Below are 22,147 nucleotides of genomic sequence, written 5' to 3' on the forward strand. Positions count from 1 at the left end.
ACCGGTTTCATCATTCTTATGATACACTTACAAAAAAGGAAGTACTTCTAATAAACTTTTCAGCAAGTTGGAAGAAGTTTTGTTCTGTTTGCCCCCATTGTCACTTTCTTATATGTAACTGATTGTTCAAATGATGTTATAATTTTTGACTCATTGAGATGCTATTGATTTTGGCATTAATAAATGGTTTTCCAAACAGAGATAATAGGGAAACAGTTATTTCTTCTGTGTCAACAAGAATAGAGTGCAGCTTAACCAAATGTTTATGAATTCTCACATTTAGTTCATTCAACTTAGTTGCATTAGTAAGCATTTTCAGTAAGCATTTATTCTCATTTGGCAGTGGATCTCTTCATCTCTTACACCTCTAAAACTGGATTTTTTTTGGTTTTTTTCCAATGCTTTATTTTACTTACACACTATTTCATGAAAATCATTAAAGACAAAACTTCCAGTTAGTTACCAGAATGCCACCATTTGTTATAATTAAATATTTATTTGATATATACCAACAGCTTTTTTTCAGTTCAAGATTATTCATCACCATCACCTTGGAACAGTAGCTTTCAAGATAGTTAAAGCATAGACTAAGCTTCATTTTGGGAGAACATGAAGAATCATACCTTTAAGTAATTTCAAGTGTTGGCTCTTCAAAGCAATCAGCTGTTCTGTTTTGAGCTTGCTCAGTATCTCAGTGACGTACTCGAATTTGACCAAAACATCTACATGTTTTAAACAGTAGAATACACACAAAAAACAAACAAACAACAACAACAAACATTATCACAATAGTTACTAAAATCTATTTTCAAAGACATTGATGCATGCTTTAATTTTCAAGCTTTTGAGTTGTACCAAGGATATACAAACTTCACCCAGAGCAGAGAAGCTGCTCAGTGCGGACAAAAGAGGGACCCTGGAAAAACTTAATTCTTCTACAGAAAAAATTTGGCAAATAGGTCCTTGCCTTGTTTCCTTTCATCATTTATTAACAAGATTAGTTTCCTAATACAGCTAAACAGATTGTTGCTTTAGTTACTGCAGAGAGGAAATTATATCTTACCACAAGTTGAAAAGCATTGGAAAAATAATGATGGCCCTATATCCGAGTATAAAAACTGGCCTGAGAAGAGTAGTAATTTAAGACTGACCACTAGCATTCATACTGATATTTTTCTCTTCTGTTTACCCTGTTTATATAAACATTCCCTAAGTGTTTATTTGTAAGACTTACTTCAGTTGGCACCTTAAACCTTTGACTTCAGTAGGTATGTAGAAGGATGCCAGCTCAAGCATAAGATATCGAAATATGCCTTGCATATTTCCTCCTATCTGAATGAAAAACTATTAGTATACTTCCCAACATAAGTGTAAGGCCACTGGTCAATAATATTGAAAATCAAAATCCACAATCAAAGCAGAATTTCTGAAAAAGACTACTCTGGAAATTCTGGTCTTAGTTACATAATGATTCATCAATTCTCTGTAGCTTTGAAGCTCACATAGCAAACCTGAGGTCTAAATTGAAGCAAGTAGCCTGAAGTTAACAGTGATGTTTTCCTTCCCATAATCTTTGCCAATCTCACTAAGGCAAGTTTATTACAAACTTTTACAAATTATATGCTAACATAAACCCAAGCTAAGTCCTTGTCTGGAAAAAGTTCTTGTGCTACTAGTAGAACTCTCCTAAAAATATAAAAATATTACTCAGGCAAATGTGTGACTTGAAATAGAAATTTCAAGGGTAATTTGTGTTGCTATGTCTTCAACACAGCTGAGAAATCTGTGATGGCTGAGCAGATGAGGTTTCTGGCTACTCTTTAAAGTGTTTATATTTTTTGAAACAGACTTTGGAAATACTGTTAAAGCTGAGTCAAAGTTTAAGTTTATTAGCTTTTCTTATTTCTGCCAGTCTTCATCATTGGAGAAGGACACTCAAGAACAACTTTGCCTTGAATCTGATTTCACTCATCACAATGAGCTTCATTTGCTATTCATTATCTAGCTGTACAGATCTTTCATGCTTGTGCAAAATGGCGTATTATTTTCTAAGTTTCTTTCAAAATCTGTAGATTAAGTGAATATTTAGGGCATGGCTCATCCTTCTGGGTTTATACTCTGAAATAAAGATTTTTCCAAAGCCAAATTTCCCTCTAGAGGTTCTGCATTAACAACAGTGTAAACAGGTACAGAAATCAAACATCTTAATTTGTTATTTTTTCTGCTAGTTCTGTATCAAATACTGTGAGTCAGGGCGTGAATGCAGAGCATGCCTGGTCTTTCTGTGACTTGTTCACAAATTCATTCAGTTTCAGCTGCAGGAAAGATTTAGGAGTCTTTCCTGGCTGATAGGCCATTATGATTCAATTTTTTAATAACATTTATGAATCGTGTGGTTTACAAAAGTGTTCCACATAAACACAAGAATATCTCCAGTATCCTCCAGTACAGAGGAACACTGAAAGCCATGACCATGGGTAGAAGAATCGCTGCAGCTGATATGAATAAACCACAAAAATCTTGCTTTAGCATGTTATTCTACCTTTGAAGAGACATTTGAGTGGCAAGCTCATCAAAGGCTTGGTGCCTTGTGTCAGAGACTACTATATCACAAAAACCCTTCACAAGCTAATCAAGTTTCAAAATAAAAGCACTGAAATTTCTCACCTGGCTGCAGCAGTTCTTGTTGGTGGACATATCTTTGAAAGCTGTAATCATCTTTTACATTAGATAAGTTTATTACATTTTTAAAGTCTATGTTGTCATCAAATCCCACCACTTCTCCATTGGTGGTTTTTGGAGAAAGTACCATTGAAAATAAAATATTTCTTGTGGAAATATTACTCTTATTCCCCTACTAGAGTTGATCATAGCAAGGCCTTTTGGTTAAAACTTCTAAGACATTTCAAAACATTGAGTTGGAAAGAACTTCAATATTTATTGATGCTTGGAAGTCTTCCCGCAGCATCTTTTCTGGCCTTTCAGTCACCCTAACAAAAAACATGAGCATGTGAATGCAAAACGTGATATATCCTTGACAATTTTCATGCTCTGTCTCTCTTCACAGCTAGGACATTCAAGAAATTAAAAAAAATAAAACAAAGTAGTTGACATTTATTGAAGGGAAGAGGTTATGGAATCATGTCAAACAGAACACTAGCAGAATAAAGCCTGCCAGTAAATTTAACTCCTTCTAGAGTTTTATTGCTCATCATAATTATTAACATCTTTAGTTAGAACACCATTTGGATATCATTAAAATAAATGCAAACAATTTTGGACTGTCCTTAAGATTTTTTTTTTTAGACATGCTTTTTTTATCACTCAGCTCACTAATAGATTGTTTTTATCATAGAATACTAAGTTACATACATTAAACAGATTAGCAATGTCCAATGTCCTGTTGAGCAAGAAATAAAATCACAGAGATTTATTACTGTATTACAAATTACTTGAAATAAATGCTTGTGGAAAAAAACCTGCATGTTCATTTAACTATAACTTCACAGTGTATCCTCTATACACTAAATTCATGTTATGAACCTGAACCTTCTGGAATGGAATTCATTCTCATTTGGAGCTTTACCTTCAGATGGTTTGCAATATCCTCTCCACAACATTCTCTTGTCCATGTAGCAACAAGAAGGAGACAGGGAATCAAAAACTGACATGAAATCTCACATCATTTGAAAGTGATTTGTTCTCTGCTCCTAAATCATCCAAGACAGTGATTTAAACTAATCTGGCTATTTTGTCACTGACATGGGCTAGAAGTACTTGCTAGAGTACAGACCACATCTCAACTGTAGATGTGGTATGAAAGTAGAATTGAGAGTTAGAAGCTAGAAAGTAGGAATTGAGAGTTGCAGACAGTCATTTCTTAAATTGCTCCTCTGCATCCACTAAAGGACATCTGAATGTGTACTCACCAAGGCTCTTGTAGTACTGGCTAATTACTTCTTTCAAAGCCAAGAGTTTAGGTTGTTTTTTTTCGTATCACTTTTCTAGAAGTATTAATTCATCTTAAATTGATTTCATCTTTAATGCAGCCAGATAACTAAATGACTTCCTTGCACAGTTTGCCAAACGGTCTTCCAAAGCACACAAAGATTTTCTGAATTATAGATAAGGCCACTTAGCTAACAGTACATTTCAGCATATATAACAAATATGGTCCCAAGGGATCATTTTTGTTATAGAACACAACACAGTCATGATTAATAAATGGCATTTTTATATAGCATGTTTTGCAGTTTACAGCAAATAAGCAAAATAAAAAATTAACAAAAGATAATATTCTTCCCACTGTTTACATGGGAAAAGGAATTTGAGGAAAGAACTTTTGCCTCTTCCTCTACAGAATAACACCAGGAAATCTATGTGGCAGGATCTTTGTGATCTTTTCCAGTTTGCTTCCTCCAAAAGTATTTCCTCCCTTAAAGGGTATGTGAGAGAAAGATCAAGTTGGAACAACTCCCTTGAACATCCTCTGAGCAGGAGTGCTACTTGCTTTTGGGGGCTGGGTTTCTTTCTTTGCCTTGCTTTGCATTTTTTAAGTTAAATGCAGAATGAGATGATTGAGCAGATTCAATGAGCAGTCTGTGTGCTCTCAGGGATACGTAGATCTACATAACTTCTCAGTAGCTTCCAGTCTTTGTTAAAAGGGCTGAGAAGTCATTGTTTTGTGATTTTTGTCTTAAAAATCTTAAAGTGGATAAAGTGAAGATTTTCTGCCAATCTGAGTCAAAAGGTTTAGTCTGGAAGAAAACACATCTGCTTAGCATTTGTGTTTCCTGCTGGAAATCTCATTGTGAATTCCTCCAGAGCAACGTTCCACAGACATCCGTAGCTGGTCGTAAACAGGGAGCCTCTCCAGCCCCACGTTCACACAAACATTCAACTATTTGCTCTCATGAAATAGCAGCAGAATGGTACCTCTCTATGTGATATGCGTCTGCTTTAGCAGTGATTCCTCACTCTGCCAGGCCATTACAGCTCAACTCACTGCAGAAATAGTCAAAACAATCTGACCTCTCTGCCAGTTTGCACATCTGTGCTCCCCTAAGAAAGCATATGAAGTAAAGGATTTTGCTGTTGTTCTTTTTCCTTTTATCATCTTCCTTAATGTTTTTGTCATCAGACAATGGTATCTTCCACGTTTTTTTCTGAACTTAGCAGAAAATTTCAGAAGAGACAGAAGTACTTACTATCATTTTGTCCTACATACTGAGACAGTATTCTTTGTGGTATGTATGAAGAGAGTTGATTTTTGACTGGTCTCTGGGTTAATATTCTATCTTCCTATGTATATGACCCCATGTTTGAATGCTGATTGCACTAATTTACTTAAATTATATTACTCTGAGCTGACTCAGCTCCTCTTCTGCATTCATCAAGCAATGCAAAATGCCTAAACTTTGAGCAAAAATTCTTACTAGCTAGCAGGATGCCTTCAAGTTAGGTGAAGCACTGTATTCTTTGCAGATTTAGCTCTGGATTTCTTGCATGTATAGCTATTCCTTTCAAATATTAACTGATTAAATAGTAATTAATTAGTATTAGCTTCCACTTACTTAACATTCTTCAAATGCTAAATACCAATAACAATGAGCTGTACTGAGAAAAACCAAACAAAAAACGGTCGCTTCCACTGACATAACAGTTAAGAATAGCCAAGATACTTAACATCTATCAATTTTCCCCTATGCTATCATTTTCTGAATGTCTTATCGATGCCCAACACTTCTTCTTCTTTTGTTCTACACTCTGACTTATACAAAAGATTGTTCAGTTACACTAGCAAAAGAATTCTGCTGTTATTTTGAAAATCTTGTACATAATAAATCATTTTAAGTTGGAATAAGCATGACAATAAAGTTCTAAAAATGGCTTCACTGAAGTCTAGCTTATGAACATGTTTTAGATAAGCAAATGTTTTATACATGATATCATCATTTCCAGCTGAAAGCAAGACTACTACTGAGAGGGCTAAACCCATGCATTTATTGCCACACTTAAATTTCTACAGCTCACTTGAAAAAGCCTTTGCATATGCATTACATGTGTAGATCTGTTTGTCTTTTAAGTGTTGCATTTAAAAAATAATTTGAGGAATAGATTGATATTTTTCTGGAACCTGAGTTTATCTTAAAAATCCTAGACTCTGACAACCTAATCAGGTATATCCAGCATTATACTTACCCACTTAAATAAAAAAGAAGAGCTTACCAACATTCTTTGGAGTTTATGTTTCTTTTACAAAAGTGTCTTTTGAGGATATAAAGACATTTAGTAGTGAAGCAGACATCAGCAGACTAAGACATAAATGTTACCCTTTTTACATCTATGACTTCTTTTCATCTAAAAAAAAAATCCCAACAATTTGATACTCCGCTTATGTCTAGCAAGGGTCCTGATGGCAGAGGTAGTTTTGAGAAGCCAAACATCTTCTTGAAATATTTATTAGCATTTTTTGGCATGTCTATAATCACATGCCTTCCAATAGAAAGGAAGAAATGTTCTGTTGTGTCTTATGATGGCTGAGGCCTCAAAATCTTTTGGTATCAATAACAATTTCCTTCCTGTACTCAACTTCATTCCACTTCATGCTGACCAAAGTTTTTGGCAATGAAAGAACTCATCGACTTCTGGACAAATCCTGTATGACTGTGTATGGTGTTACCTAAAAATTACTTGTGAATGGAACCAAACGATGAGTAGTTACTCAATCTTTGAAACACTGATGATGTAAAGCAAAGTGTCAAGACTTGCAGTTTTTTCTAGTTTCCTCAGTAACAACCCAGTTCAAGACATTTTGGGTACATAAAAACTGTTCCTCGGATTACAAGTTTCTGTTTAAAAAGAAAAAAATCAATAAAACTGATAGGAATTCAGGCCATATAGATATTTTCCCTAAATGAAAACAAAGAATATAATGTCTGATCTAGTATTTGGGATAGGTTATTGAATATTTTATATGTTCTTTGTATTCCTGCCCTCTTCCTATGCATGTCATAAAAGTTTGGGGCAGTCACTTAATGCATAGTTTAGTATCCTAAGTAAGAAGTTTTAAAGTCTGAGTATCTGCAGACTCTTCACATGGTTCTGAGCATCAGGTTTCCCTGTCAGCTCATCTCTCTCATTTCCAGGAACATAACTTTTCAAGAATGCGTATTTTCATATCTTCACTTTAATCTCCTGTGCTTTAGTTGTAAAAATGCAAGCAAAATACTAATTGCCATTTCCACCAAACATTCTGGGAGTCATAAGCAAGAAAATATGAGTAGAAAGGATGAATGTCACCAACTGGCAATCACTTTTGTCCCACTCCTGGCAACAAATGGTCTTACTCAAACCGAGCATCTACACAACCATTTTTCTGAGCAAACTTCTGAAAAAATTGCTATCTGCCATATGTCTCAGAAATCATTTTATATTCATCTACTTTCCAGTCTTGTTTTCTAGATGGGCTACAAAAAACAAATATGGACCTCTTTTCTTGATTTCAGTTGGGCTGAGGGTCAGAAATTTCCATTTTTTTCCTACCATTTGGAAAAGCGGGGAGGCTAAGTGGGTTTCAAAGATCATTGTTTATCTATCTGGCATACAAAAAGGCCAGGATTAAGGGTGGGATTTCAGAAGCAGTTAATACTAGCCTAATGTGCTTCTGTAGGAGTCAACAGTAAAAATTTTACTGACTGATGGCAAAAGAAACTTGGTCTTTTGAGGAACTATTTTTTTTATTATTATTATTCAAACACCATCTAAGTATTAAGGTACTTGCTCCTGTTCATGTTTAGCAACGTATTTCTAATAGCTATGATTGTCAACATCTATATCTAAGGAATTTTCTTAAAGCTAACAAATATGCACTGATATTAGTAGCAATGGGAACATGCTCAGCATCTGCTAATACTAATACCTCCCATGGACTTCTGCAAGGGAGATGAGTTATTTGCAGAGGAATTAGGGTAGCCTCCCTCACCAACATCCACCACTTTTCCCTGTACTCCATTTATGCTGTTTTAAAAACACTGGCAAGGTTCTGAAGAGATTTACTGTGTATGAATCATCTGAAGGTCCATTTTCAAAAGTCTCCTCAGCAGCTTAGATGAGAAGACCCATAAAACTTGCAAGGCCTAAAGCAACCTGTCCTCAGAACTCCTGACATATTATGTCTGAGGCAGGCATTATTTCTGCAAATGGAAGAAGAGCAGAAAGTTAGCATGCCTTACCTACTGCTCTGGGAAAGGGGGCCCAGCTTCTCACTTTCAAAACATTCAGTCAGAAAATGAAACGAAATATCTGCCTGTTTTTTTTCATCCGCGCTCCACCACAAGAAACTAGCAGCAGGGATGAGGCAGTCTTTCATTCTGGAGCGACTGCAATGGATAGCACTGAAGTTGAGGAGGTTATAAGTAAAACTGACTATCTGGAATAGCACAAGCATTTCACTGCAATAAAATATTGATTTACTCCTGCCATCTCCTTACACTTCCTTCCTTTCCAGACAATGCTTACCAATAAACAATTGAAGGGACTTCAGAGAAATGAGTAACACTTATATTTTTAGAACAGTTGGAGAAAAAAAATTTTAGAACAGTTGTAGTAGTAGATAAAATGTTTTATGAATGTTGACGTTACGGAAGACCATGAAATCCAACCAGGAGTGTTATCTGCAGCCATTGCAATAATGTACCAAGAAAAGGTTTAAATTTTTTGCAGAGATGTGTCTATTATGTAAAATGTAGAATGTATGTTAAAATTGTAATGTAATATTAAGCCAAGCGTATGTTAAAGCTTAGGGACAGTGTGACAATTTAAATTTCTATTCCAAGCTTTGGAAACCATCCCTGTAAATATTTACCACAGATGCAAGCTTGTCTCAAGAGTAGACGCAATAATAAAAGGTGTGCACAAACTTTCTAAACAAAATTCTCAATTTGTTTTAGATAGTGATATCCTTGGGAGTAAAAAAAAAAAAAAAAAAAGAATTTAAGTAAAAACATATACAGTATTCTCATTCATCAACTCATCCAAACAAAACAAGTCATAAATCAAACTGGTTTTGTTTATTAACTCCTGCAATATGTGTGACAAACACACAACCAAAATGTATCTATATACTGCAAAATAAACACCACAGGTAGAGATGGATGGCATTTCTTGATAACTACAAAATTAATTGAAAAGTGGAGTGTGAGACACACTAAATCCTTTTACAACAAATTCTGTGAGTAGTTTTGTTCCCAAAACTACGATAAGTGAACTACGTTGCTTTGAGGCAAAAGTAAGAAAGCAAACTTTGAATTTTTAAACCAGCATTGCCATTTTGAAATAGACTTACATTTTTAAAGGGGACATCTCAAAAACAAAATGGAAGCTCAGTTCTTTTGAACACACAAGGACAAGACAAAGCATCTTGCTCTACTCCAAAGGAAACATGCGCTGTGAAATATTTTTATTAATTGGAAGTTAGTTTTGAATTCACCACCTGGCTCACCTGACCTTCTTGTCATCCTCACAACCCCACATGCTCCCATGCCCTCACAAGAAAGAGATGTCTTTCTTCCAGATTGACCCCTCCAGTCTTTCTGATGACCATCACAAGAAAACATCCTTATTCACGCTGCTCTATCTCTATTGCCCTGTAGAAAATAAATCATAAAGATTCATCTGCTGTACCACTAAGCTAATGGTGTCAGCATGCAATTACTCAACAACGTCTATAGGCAGGTGCAGCTTTTTCCTTTAATTACATTTTTTGGTTCCTAACTACATACAGTCAATGTTTATTCTTGTTGGATTAAAAAAAAAAATCCGGTATAAAAATCCATGTAATGCAAATCATACTAATGAAAAATCATGGAAGTAATATAGCTTTTTTCTTTTTTTTCTTTTTTTTTCTTTTAGGATTTAATCCATTGACACACATTGGAAGAAAAAGAAATTTCCGCATCAACTCGGTTGGTGTTTTGAAAATCTGAATGCCAATAAATAGAAAATTAAATCACTAAGAATTTTTATGTAGGCAATGTATAAAGACAATCTAGCTGGACATTTACATAAAATAAATATCAAACCTTTTCCATTTTATTTAGCATTTGACAATCACTTCAAAAATTTCAGCTGGCAGTGTTCCTGTAATTACTAAGTATTCTGCAATAAAAGTTGTAATTCTGGGAAGAATAGGTGATGATAATATTTAATAATGCAATTTTATCCTTAAATGCAAACACACTTTTGTTTTAAACATGGACCACTTGACAAATTTTCATAATACATGCATCAGATATATTACAATGCATTTTGGAAAACGGCCAAGCAGTGATACATTTAGGACTTAAAAATTAAAAAGTCAATTAGTTCTGAAAATGTGACTGCAAAGCAAATCTTCCACATGTGGGGAGACAAGGGCCTCTCTAACAAAAACAGGTCTTGGAATTAGCAAATTGCTTACATTTTAGAGTCCATGCACCTCTTTTTGAGGTTGCACTTTTTAATCCTTTCAATTTCTTAACACATGTAGCTATAGAAATCAGTCAAAACATGGAAAGAGGTTTTGTTTGCTTTTTTTCAATGATTAACTAGATAAAAGGAAGGTGTTAATACTTAGTAGTGATTTAATTTCAATGGCTTCACAAGAAATTATATCTCATTTGGAAACCTGTAATTGTTATCACGTCAAGTAAATTTAAAAGGTACAGAAATTGGCTTCATTTATCTTAAAGGCAAAAGATGGAATGTTATTATTTTCAGCTACGAGAGTGATCTTCATTTGTGCAAATTACTCTTTTGAAGTCAATGTTCTTTAGTTAGTTTAGCAGTTAGTGCTGGAAGATGGCTACATTTCAGCATGAGCATTACAAAGCTTTGAATTTTTTTTAATAGAAAAAGTACACAAATAATTCTCAAACAACTTACGCTGAATAATACTGAACTGGTAATAGGATATGGATTGTTTACTATTAAAAACAGTTCTTGAATCCAATACTGTGTAATGTGCTAAGCACTGTAATTGTGCTGGGGAGAACAGACAGGTTAGAAAATCAAGTGTAAACAGATTTTTGACACAGTATTACTGAATCTGAGATGTAATGGAAAAATGGAAAGAGAGAAAGGGTGAAAGCGAAAAAAGGAAGAGAAAGTGAACGATCATGCTACAGTAGAACCAACACGAAAAAAGAGGAAAATACATTGGGAAATTATCATCTACAGAAAAGTAATGTGTCTTTACGGGACTTGTACACAAGCATATTAGTTACTGTATTCTTAGATATGACAAATTAGTTGGTAGGAGACACAGGCGGGAAAAGGATTCTAATACTCATGGCGGAGATAAGGAGTACAGCATAGAGCTCAAGAAGAGAAAATAAGACATCTGAAAAACAAATGAGCTGCCACAGAAAGAAATATTCATAATAATGTGAATTGCAAAATCATGTTTGGACCAAAAAAAGATAGGAAAGAAGGTCTTTATTACTCACAAGCTCACAAGCTCTTATTTATATATTAAGTCCAGAGCAAATTCCCAGACATCTGGAGTCTGGAGAATACTTCTGCACAGCTGAGCAAAGCCCAAGGCCATCTCCTGGCAGGACAGAGACAATGGATGCCAAGTCTATCTGAGAATGGTGTACATGAGAAGTCTGCTGATGAAGACTGCCTCACATTACAAATAGCTTGAGGAAAAATGGGGGGGGGGGGGGGAGGGGGTTGGAAGGAACAGATAAGGAATGTGGTTGGGAAGAGGACTGTGCTTTTTATGCTGTTCTTGGCTTGAGTGTTGCAGAGGTCTATGGCTGCCTTGAGAAGAGATCTGAGAACCTGACACATCACTTAAGATGGGGTAAGTGGCTAAATGCAGTTTTAGACTGTAACTAAGAAATACTAAGATGGTGAAACTGGTACTGGCAAAGTCTCTGACAAATCTTCTTCTTCTCCAAGACAATGCTGTTTCCTTGAACATCTCACAACAGTCTCCTTACAAACGGGCAATCCTTGTAGCTTCAAGTCACCAGTGCCTCTGAACAAGGGAGCCTGTGTATGCAGATGTGACTATTCTCATGTACACATAACCAGCTACTATTTAAAAAAGTGGCTTTTTGCTCAGACACATAACAGATCTGCACGTATTTTTTAGATGTGTACAATATGCAAGCATAACTTTGACTATCTAGCCCTTTCACACTAAATGGTTCTGCACGTCTCTTTAACCCCCCACCCCTCTGCCTTACCCCTGAATGAAAGCAAAGACACCACTCAATACTCAAATCACTAAAAGTAAGTTCATTGCTGCACCTCAAACACATGTTAAAATACCATGCTGTTGTCTTGTGACAGCAATATAGTATGTCGTTAACATCAGTTTTATTTTATTTACTCTTTTGGAGCATCACAGCTTTTCATGAATGGGCAATGTACGATGCAGTTCTGGTCTTATCCCAACATGTGTAACATCTGGAAGAACTGCCACTTGTCAAGTCAACCAAGGCCCTGCTGACAGACAAAGTGAGCATTATACTGAAATGCCATTCCTCAGCTGTTTGCAGAATTGATTTCCCTGTAGAATTTTCTAATTAGTTGGCTCTTTCTAGCCCGTTCCCCACAGAGGAAGCAGAAAGGAAGCAAAATGCTAGCACCTGCTCCTAGAGCTCTGGCTGGGAAAAAAAAAAAAAAAAATTAAATTTAAGGATGACATATACAGTAAGTATTTAGGCACTAGAAAGTCTTCTATCCATGCAGCTGTGGGGATGAAGTAAGTCTGCTTGAAAGCTTAATGGGGATTCTTCTGTGGGGAAGAATTTCCAGTGGCTCACATTCCAGACAGTTAACCACATTATCGAGGGGAAGAAAAAGGGATTTGTTCAAGCGTTAAGAACAGTTGTTTTTTTTATTTTTGTGTGTGTTTTTTTTTTTAAAGGAAGAAAAAAAAAATCCACCCTGATCTGTAGAAAAGAGAGACAGATTAATTTAGACCTGCTGACGATTTTATATGTAGTTCATTCCATCGCCTATGGGTTATTTTTGATCAGCTCATTTTTCCATAATTTCAAATTAAAATCCATTATTATGAAGGAATGTAGTGTGTGATATTATCTCAGGGGTAACGACTACATCCACATAGATGTTCCTAAGTAAAGTGAATCACTGGAACAAAAGAGATAGACAGCACAGTTATTGATATTACTTTGAATTCATGTGCAATGCATTATTGTGCTGGAAGAACATACGAATTCATGGAAAACAGAAGTAATAACAAAACAATCCAAGAAAAGCAGTTAGCATTTTTGACTACACAGGTTTGTTCACAAAATAAAAAATAAAAATAAAAAAATAAAAAATAATACTTTTTAAAAAATCAATATTGAATATAAAGGGAGTCTGCTAAGGATAGAATATGTGATAAAAAAGCTCCCTTACTATATCCATTAGAATAAGGCAAAACTACGTCAATAAAATATATCACTGGTAGACCTTACAAAATATATATGGGCAAGAATGAAAGATGTAGAATAGTATTATGGACACCAACTAACCAAACGGATTTGCTGGGTGTTGATCAGCACAATGTGTGAATTTGACCTTGAGATGAGCATGAGTTTTCCATTAATAAGGTAGAGGGTTTTTAATTCTACAGTACAAAGTAATTTTTGTATAATTGCAAAACTTTGAAAGTCGTGTTTCACAGAATCAATGCATGTTTATCAATGCATGCATATCCTTGGAGGAAGGGATGCAGGGGACTAAAAGACATTTTAGTTAATAATGTAATGATTTCATGCATTGACAGAGTTACTTTTTTATAAATTTACTATTCTCCAGTACATCTTTAGATAAATACTCCCCACAGGGAGTGTAGGTAGGAGTATGGGTTCTCTTAAACAAACAAAGGGAAAAAAAAGATCCTGTTGCTTGTGTGGGACAAATGCTCAGACCTTATTCTCCATTCAAAGACGTTTTTGAAATAAAAATAATGAAATAAAAAGCAGAGGCGTAAGGCTACACTATTCTTGTTCTCACTGACAATGCTTGGTAATATTTTCCAGTGTATTGTTTTTACAGTGGAAAATTAGTGTATGCTGGCATTTATTCTTGTTATATTCTATGGCGTTTTTTTTCTTTTTTCTCCAAAAAATCTACAATTATTTCAAGTGGACTTCCCCCTGAAACTCATATTCAAGGAAAATTGCAAACTTAGAAAACTGAAGTAAACAATACTTAGAAATGGTACAGCTAAATTCATCTGTGGATTTGAAAATCTCCCATGATACTTTAGTCTGGCCCATTAACTGCACCTGTTCCTTTTTCCTTTTCTTTCTTTTTCTTTTTCTTGGCCATAATTTCCCTTTCAATAGCAGGTGTTTGGCTTTCCAAGAATGCATAGAATATTTTCTTTCATTACTGTCTCGGCATTTCAACTGAAAAAAAAGTCTTCATCCCATCACTCTCCCCTTTGAAATTCAAAGAGTGGAAAGAGAGAGAAAGGTTGTTTATGTTTGGAAAGAAAAAGGAGCGATAACTCACAGAGAAACACAAAGTGAAACAGTAATCTGTTCTCCACAAATAACAATCTAAATTAACCGATTTTATATGTTTCTCCTTTTTTTTTTTTTTTTTCCTTTGACCATATAATTTCTTAAAAGAGCAAAGTTTCACTACAGTCATTTTGAATTGCTTCTAGTTTGGCTGTAGACTTTTCATGAATATAAACACACATACACTGCTAAAGGCAGCTGTTCCACAGAAGGCCTTTCCTGTCAATTGTAGAATCATTTAAATTTAAGTTACCGGTGGCTCATTCAAATACATGTGGTATTTTTTTCTTAGGTAGAGTGATGATGAATAACAATTTGAGTGTGAAGAAGGCATTTTTCCCAAGTGATTTCAGTTTACAGTATTTTTATCTAAGTGTGAAGTCAAGAAAACAAGCTAAGAATACCTTGGTCAATTTCAGGAAATAACCTCTGCTTCTATATTACAAAATAAAATTAAAAATACATTAAAACTAAATATAGTTGTCTTCTCCTTTGCTTCTAATTAGTTTACATTAGTTTAAATCTAAAACACATGAAGAAAAAAGTCTAGAGAAAGGAAAACAAATCAGATTTTCTGTGGGCAGCCTCTAACCTAAAGAATAATTCTACATTATAGTGCAGATGACTCAATCCTTCTTTCTCTCAGTTACCAAGAAAAGCACAAAGGTCATCTTCTGTGCCTTCCCAAAAATTTAGAAAAATACCATGTAGATCTCTGAAAACAAATGTTTGACTCAAACACCACAGTATTGTTTCAGGAACCTTTTCTTACTGCAAGTGGTATTTTAACACCGCTGGTAGGTGTTACCTATGTTTTGGGACAGCAAAATGTCACCCATACTAAAAAGAAAGGGCAGGAAAATACTGTCTTGGCAAAAACTTTAATATGTATCTACAAGTGGTGAGGATAATAAGAAACAAAATATAATTTGTATAGTTTGATGTCAATTAGGTGACACCTTTCAAAGTCCAGGGTTATGGTTTGCTTTCCTTCCTTCCACTTTCAGCTGACAAATTTTCTTTTCCTACTCCAGAGGAAGCTAGTACAAACATAGTATTTCTCCTTGTTCCTGCTCTGTCTTGCTTGTTCCTTTTTTTTTTTTTTTTTTTTTTAATAATCTATTTCTCCACTGAGATGACTTATACTGTTTTCCCTGAAGGTGTGCATGTGGGCTAATGCTGCTGAATGACATGCGGTGAGATCCTATGTACCTGAGCCGACTCAGTGACCACCTCTATTTACAACACAGAATCACAAAATCACAGAATCACAGAATGGCCTGGGTTGGAAGGGACCTCAAGGATCATGAATCTCCAACCCCCCTGCCGGGCAGGGCCACCAACCTCCCCATTTACTAGACCAGGTTGCACAAACAACACAAGGCATAGCTGCCAGAGAGAGAGGCTAGCAGGTTGCAACATGATTATTAATATCACTTTACATTTCATATTCTTATCTCTAACAGCTAATCTATGTAGCTCAGGATATGAAGTGCAATTGAGAGATGAGGGACATTTTAGTACTTATCAGGAGCGATGATATTTGAGATTTGGAGACGAAGGTTTTGTTTTGTTTTGTTTTGGCTTTTTTCTCTTTCAGAGGAAGGTAGGATTTGGTGGTGGTGGATTTTTTTAATGAGAGGACTGACTGATGTGTATCACTTGACCCCTGTTTCAGGTGATGGAGTAGCTGGCAGGGAGCTATTCATACCGATGAGATTAAGTGAGCTGGTATTCAGATTAACTTCTGATTTCCCCAGTATTATTTGTACAAGTTCTTTATTGCTCTGGATAATTCTCCAGTTCTTGGTTTAGGAAGTGGAACTGACATCCTCCTCAACCATTGCTACCAGATCACAGTCTTTTATTATGTCAGATGACATGATAGTCATAGATCCACCCAGCCTACTATTTTTTCAGTAGTAAAATTAGACTTCTGTGAAATTTGCTTTGTTCTAAACAAAGAGCAGTAATGCACAACTTGATCATCTAAAAAAGATTTATAGTTCTGAGAGTAATCAGGATATTACTTTGAATTAACATTTCTGTGGCTAAGGCAACTGCTGTCTTCTCTCAGGAACAGAATGTTTGTTTAACCAGGGCAGCCTTCAACTCTTACATGTGCTCAGAGTCCCACAAACTCCTCTGCTCTGGCTGGACGGAACTGTGATATTCCTTCCTTCTTTAGCTATTGCTAAGCTCATGGCCCGCAGTACCTCCAAGTCTCTTTCTGTTTTTACAATTAACCTGTTATTTGTCACTGTTTTGTCTCAATTGACTTCCACAAAAGATCTTGAAGTGATTTACAAGAAGGGTAGATTCACAACAAGCTTTCCAAATGCTCCCTCATTGTATTTGCAATTCTAGGCCCAACAGACCCTGCAACTACAGATGAGATTCGCCATAGAACAGGCAGTGAGTTATCACTTGTGTATATTAGGATTTCTACTATGCCAGTGAACACATTTTCACTGACATTTCCTTTTCCACCCTGCGTATTAAACCTCATATTTCACATATCTGCACAGAAGACCAGGTTTGGTTTCCATGAATGGGCCACATTATGTTTTTATATGTTATTCAATCTCCTACAGGCTTTTATCCAAACCAAGCAACTAAAATAAAACATGGCTTCCTTCCCCGAGATGGTTTCATAGCTCAGCTCTCCAACTTTCTCCCCTACCACAAACACGCAACACAATTGTGCAACAGCCTAGGAAGGAATGGTGAGATCAGAGCCGTGACTGCAGACATCCTGACATGGGGATCTGGCAGCTATTCAACACAAACACAATTAGAGGACTTACCCTTGCGTGAAGTATTTGCTTTCTTGATAGTCACCAGCCTTAACCTCTAGGAATGCTTACGAATCAGATAGCATTCCTTGAGGAGGGTGAGCCTTTTCAAGCTCCTCTGTCTTGTTTTAGCCAACACAGATATAAGGAAGAAAGAAATTCCACCACATCATACAACTTCTCCAAGTGAAAGCATTTCAGAGGACAGAAGAGCTGTGATCTCAAAATTTCTGCCAAGGATTCAAGAACCAAATTTGTGAACATGATACTTGTTCCTTTCCCCCTTCATTATGACCAGCAGGAATAAATAACAGCACAACAGGCAAGCTTTGGAATTCACACCAAATGTGAAAGTAGGGGCTCCCTGAGGCCTGCATATTGGCTCCTCATCACCGTAGGCTTCTCTTGCACTGCTGATCCCACAGAATGATGGCAGGGTTTTGCATATCTTAGAAAACTTGGAGGATCTGTGCGTCTGCATATCTCTTTGTGACCTTGTTCATGCTTTCAGAAAATGTAGCCTAATATACATGTGTGTTACCCAACCTACCACGAAACCTAAAGCATAACAACACAAGTATTTTGGTAGTTTTATTTCTACTCGTGGTAAATCCAGGGCTTTTCACGGAGGCAACAAAATCTTAGCAAAGGCAACAGCAGTTGACCTTATATAAAATAACTGCTAGCAAATAAGTCAAATGCTGGTCTGGGAGAGCAGTTACAAAGGGACATTCATGTTTTATAATGCCCAAGGATTTATATTATTCTCAACTTAAGCTGTGCTAGTGACTCAAAATTACTGGACAGAAGAAGTACACAACCTCAGGGGTGTAACGTAGCAGTTCTGAGAGCAAGGCTACATAGAGGGATTTCCAGATGACGCCATGTAAAGTGCCACAACTACTGCAGGCACTACAATTTACAGAGACACTTAATAGAGCAAATTAGCCAAGCTAAGCTAAGCAGAGTGCAACACAAAGGATGTGCTACTGCTACAACTCCATGTAACTTATTCAGTTTGCGCCAGGTGTCTCTATATAGCACTTATCCCACAAGGAAAAAAAAAATCACAGAAAAATTTGCAGTCTATCATAATGGTATAATATAAAGGAAAATAATAATTATAGAAAATGGTAAGGATGCCTCCAGTGCAGAAATTCTGGACTGAACTTAGAGTTGCTGAACTGTATGACCTGCGTGAGCTAACCCTCCACCTCAGAGCATGAGCACTTATTCAAGAAATGACATTCAAATGTTTTATGACCTTGAGCAGCAGCTTAACATCTGTAGGAGGAACAGTTGTGCATTGTAGCTGCCTTCCCAAGCGATCAGATGCACTCTTCCATTGTTAGTAACTTTCAAATAACAGCAATTTGAAAAGCAGAAGAGAATGCCAAAATAACAGAGATCTGAATCCAGTCGGAACAAGATGCTCCCAGTAATATTTCTAACACTATGAAATTTCCTCCCCTTGTCAGAATCCAGGGAAATATTTTGCACGGTATGAAGAGAATAACAATAATGCCTCAGCCTGAAATTAATGGTCACCGGGTTCCAACTAAAAGAGCTGATTTATGTTTTTTGGGTGCACTTGGATAGAACAGGTTATGTTCGAGAAATGGACTGCCGAGCTATCATAGCATTGATCTTAAAGCAGGGGCATTAAGCAAGCAAATACAGCAGAAGAAATTATTTCTGGGGTAGCTTTGTTGACATCTGCAGCCCTACCCAAGCCAAGCAGTCATCCCACCCCCACCCCCACCCTCCCTGACCCCCCCCCCCCCCCAAAAAAAAAATAAAAATTCAACCAAATATGAATGGTTTCTGGTCTTGACTTTTTGTTACTCCACTAAAGAAGCACAGTATAAATCTGCAACTCTGTATCCGGGCAGTAATTGAAATACATAAAGAAAATGTTTGCAGTCATACCAGATGGAAAAAAAAAGAAAAAAGAGAGAGAGAGATTTCAAAATCTATCAGTACTTATAAACAAGGATGTTACTTTCCCCTTTCTTATCCAGAACCGCCCCTTAATTGAAAGGATCAGTATCTAAAGCAACTGGTGCTGCCCTGCACATGAATCCCCTTTTCACCTCTTCCTTCTTATTTCTTCAGTGTTTTTATTAACGTTAGTGACTTATCTAAGTATTAGAATGTTTGGCTGCTTGGAAGCTTATCAACAGCAAATTTTATGGGCTGTTTAGTGATGGAAACAGGAGGAGTTGGAGCTCTCCCCCCCCAGCTCCCTCGATATGGAAGTCTTCAAGAAGCCATGGAATGCGCTCTCTGGTATTTTTGGTATCTTTAAAGTGTCAAGAGTGCAGAATTTCTCTTGTCAGTTGTCACAGTGTGACTCACAATTAGAGCCATCTGCTCTGCATTCACCTCCCGAGGGGCACTGCTCATTTTTCACCAACTTCCTGTTGTTGACAGCACAGTTCCTCCCTGTATCACTCTCCACCAGCACCCATACTCCTCACAGACATTGCAACAGGCTTAAGCAGATTTCCCTTGGGAAAGCCTTTAGCTTTGTTTTGCTAGTGGTTGAGAAAAAATATAGCCTGTTGAGAAAACTCTGAAGGCAGAGGCTAGGTTTCTAAAGGAACTGAACAAATTACATTGATTTATTTTTTTTCCAGGAAGGTTCCATTGTTTTCAGACCTCCTTCAAAAATCTCAGCATTTCTCTAAATCCCTTTCTCTTTCAAGGAGCACAGAAGCATGAAAAATGTGATACTTGTGCTAAGTCCTTTTAAATAACTGACATAAATTACTGCCTAAACAATAGGCAAATCACTTTTCAAATGGCAGAAATAATTTTGAACAACAAACTTCAGATGGGGAATACATTGCCTTCACTTCCCTTCCTCCCCCACCCCATCCTCCCCTAAATAAACAAACAAACAAACAGAACAGTTGTACTAGAGATTTTTCACACCAAGTGGTTCTACTGAGTGAGTCAAACCCCTGTACACAATGCTATGCTGAAGCAGCTATACAGTTGCTGGGGTTCATGTCTGAATCATGCAGAAATACCATCTAAGCTGGGTATGTCTAGCTGACCTCAGGTATAACTGTATGGTTTAGATCTACCCTTGACATTTTGCCTTTAAAGTCCCAGGGGCTGCTTAGGCTCTGCCTGATAGTAGCTATGAGCTTTGGCCACAAGTGATTATTTGAGTGACAGTAACATTTTTACCCTTTCAAGACTTTCTAAACTAAGGGTTACATCCATTTAAGGCCCCAGAATGTTACATATTTGGGGGCATAATGCCTGATGTGCTAGGTGCACCTTCCTTGGCTATAGAGTACACAGAGCTAAAAAAGATGCAAGCTTCCATGCAGTAAATGAAGAGAATGAGTGGCCATCTCAGAACAGGAATAAAAACAGGCAACTTGTTAGGTGTCACCTCCTCACTCTTTGACCAACTGAGTTAATGGAAAAACAAATCTGCAATTCTGCTTTTCATGAGAACTCTGTTTTCCTCAAGTCCTGCATGAGCACAAGGTCTTAGATATTGTCAGATACTGTAATCATTTTTTCTTGTTAGGTCTGTTTTTGGTTATATGCTTCTCTTTTACATGTATTGCATAAGGAGTAGCCTAACAGAAAACTCAAATACTCATCGTAATATAATATGCATCTCCCACAATAGGCCACAAATTGTATGCCTTTGTCTGCATCTTTAGGGCAGCTCCAATTCCATGTTCCTGACCTAACACTGATGATAACCTCTAATGTTGTCTGTCATGTTCACAAGCTTTGAATATACTGATAAACCATCCTATTTTGTACCACATCATTACAATGATGTAATAGATTAGCAAAAGGTTGCAATAAATAGCAAAAGATTAGTTGCATAACTTCACTGTGATATGCTGGGATCTTTCCAAAAGCAGTGGTAGGCTTCCATCATCAACAGACTCTTTTATATTCACACCCCTCTAAGCACAACTTCAGGTCATGATGTGTCTGCATTCATTCAGACAAATCATGTCAGTACAATGCACAGAAGCCTTTCATTTGCTTTCTACATCAGGATAGCATAACAACTGAAATACTTCTCACTGACCCTGGTCTTCAACACAAAACTGAGCTTCACTGTTTCAGCATTGTCTTCACAAGGATTCTATTTAAGGTCAACGCAATTTGGGCCCTGGATCCGCACTGCTTAAATAATGAGTTCTCTGCCAGTTTAAACAAGAAAATATGTTCTAAAGAGAGATAAAACACATCCTCTGTTTAAAAACACATTTCCAAAGAGCAACTCTAAACTCATCTCATAAAACTGTTATGAAATCCCTAGTTTCTCCAAACATGAGGAGGAGAACTCTCTGCAGACTAGAATATTAGTTCATATTTGTTGGGTAATCTAGTAAACCCAGATGGAGAGAAATTGGAACAAGAAAAATGAAGGATTCTTTCAGTGCTGCCTCATCTTTAGGTCTTTAGATATATTGTTCATCTATCCTATGTACCAGGCATGTAACTGCATAGAAAGTTTTCAGTTTTTCACAGCTGAATCTCTACTCAAAATCAACAATTACTGAGGCTATGAAAACTTTGATCATAAAAGATCTCTCCTTGCAGGATCAGTTTTGGAGCTGCGTCTGAATGCATTTGCCACTCAATAATAGTTTCTGTTCTGATTGACAGACTAATAGGAAATTCCATAGCAAATTCTTTTCACAAATGACGTGACCATTGACTTGGCCACCTCTCAAACACAAGTCTCTTGGCCTGAAGACTCATTCTGATTGCTGTTAACTATGGATAGATATCCAGCCTCTAGTTGTGGTTTAACATTCAGTGCAA

At 36.5% G+C, this 22,147-nt stretch overlaps 2 long non-coding RNA genes across 8 annotated transcripts in view; one reads left to right on the forward strand and one right to left on the reverse strand.

Moving 5' to 3' along the window:
- Positions 1-10,095, forward strand: part of LOC101749793 — a 119,263-nt gene extending 109,168 nt beyond the window's left edge. Inside the window, exon 4 of the long non-coding RNA XR_001463549.4 lies at positions 9,913-10,095. This is a non-coding gene — a long non-coding RNA (uncharacterized LOC101749793). The remainder of the gene's footprint in view (positions 1-9,912) is intronic.
- LOC101749752 overlaps positions 1-22,147 on the reverse strand; it is a 32,686-nt gene that overhangs the window by 7,156 nt on the left and 3,383 nt on the right. For 2 of the 7 annotated variants that reach the window (XR_005859360.1, XR_001463540.2), the window contains one exon: positions 624-722. This is a non-coding gene — a long non-coding RNA (uncharacterized LOC101749752). The other 5 variants (XR_003074871.3, XR_005859361.2, XR_001463543.3 and 2 more) reach the window with 5 other exon arrangements.

Source organism: Gallus gallus, chromosome 4 (genome assembly GCF_016699485.2).
Source record: "Gallus gallus isolate bGalGal1 chromosome 4, bGalGal1.mat.broiler.GRCg7b, whole genome shotgun sequence".
NCBI lineage: Eukaryota > Metazoa > Chordata > Aves > Galliformes > Phasianidae > Gallus > Gallus gallus.